Here is a 1,075-nt window from a genome sequence, read left to right on the forward strand (position 1 = left end):
GCTAGCCGCCGACCGCATCCATGATCGGGTGAAGTCCTTCGTCGCGCCGTCGATCGCTGGAACGCAGGTGAGCACGGGTGTTGATGAGCAGATGAGGGCTGGCGTAGGTGGAGAGATAATGTTTTTATCCTAGCTATGACGAGGTCCCGTAGCTAAGTTAGCTTCAATGGCGTCGTTAGCAACAGCATTGCTAGGCTTCGACAGGCGGCACAGCATTAACCGTGTAGTTACAGGTCCAGTGTTTGGTTCGGTGTCTCCTGATAGTAGTATTGTTCATCTGCTGTCTATCCTTCCAGTCAGGGGCTTATTTCTTTTGTTTCTATCTGCATTTAAGCACGATGCTATCACGTTAGCTCCGTAGCTAAAGTGCTTCACCGATGTATTGTCGTGGAGATAAAAGTCACTGTGAATGTCCATTTCGCGTTCTCGACTCTCATTTTCAAGAGGATATAGTATCCGAGGTGGTTTAAAATACAAATCCGTGATCCACAATAGAAAAAGGAGAGAGTGTGGAATCCAATGAGCTCTTTTACCTAAGTTACGGTCAGAGCGAAAAAAAGATACGTCCTGCACTGCACTCTAGTCCTTCACTCTCACGTTCCTCATCTACGAATCATTCATCCTCGCTCAAATTAATGGGGTAATCGTCGCTTTCTCGGTCCAAATCGCTCTCGCTGCATTGTAAACAATGGGGAAATGAGAGGAGCCCTTCAGCCTGTGACGTCACGCTACTTCCGGTACAGGCAAGGCTTTTTTTTTTTTTATCAGCGATCAAAAGTTGCGAACTTTATCGTTGATGTTCTCTACTAAATCCTTTCAGCAAAAATATGGCAATATCGCGAAATGATCAAGTATGACACATAGAATGGATCTGCTATCCCCGTTTAAATAAAAAAAAAATAATTTCAGTAGGCCCAGGACATACGGAATATGTACTGTACTGTGCAATCTACTAATAAAAGTTTCAATCATTCAATCAATGCAAATACAATAATTATTATAGGATTTCAATGACATAATTCTACAAACTGAGGTGGTTCGGTTGAGCCGGCAAAGATTGACATGCGCGCGACCT

Source organism: Entelurus aequoreus, linkage group LG05 (genome assembly GCF_033978785.1).
Source record: "Entelurus aequoreus isolate RoL-2023_Sb linkage group LG05, RoL_Eaeq_v1.1, whole genome shotgun sequence".
Classification (NCBI taxonomy): Eukaryota; Metazoa; Chordata; class Actinopteri; order Syngnathiformes; family Syngnathidae; genus Entelurus; species Entelurus aequoreus.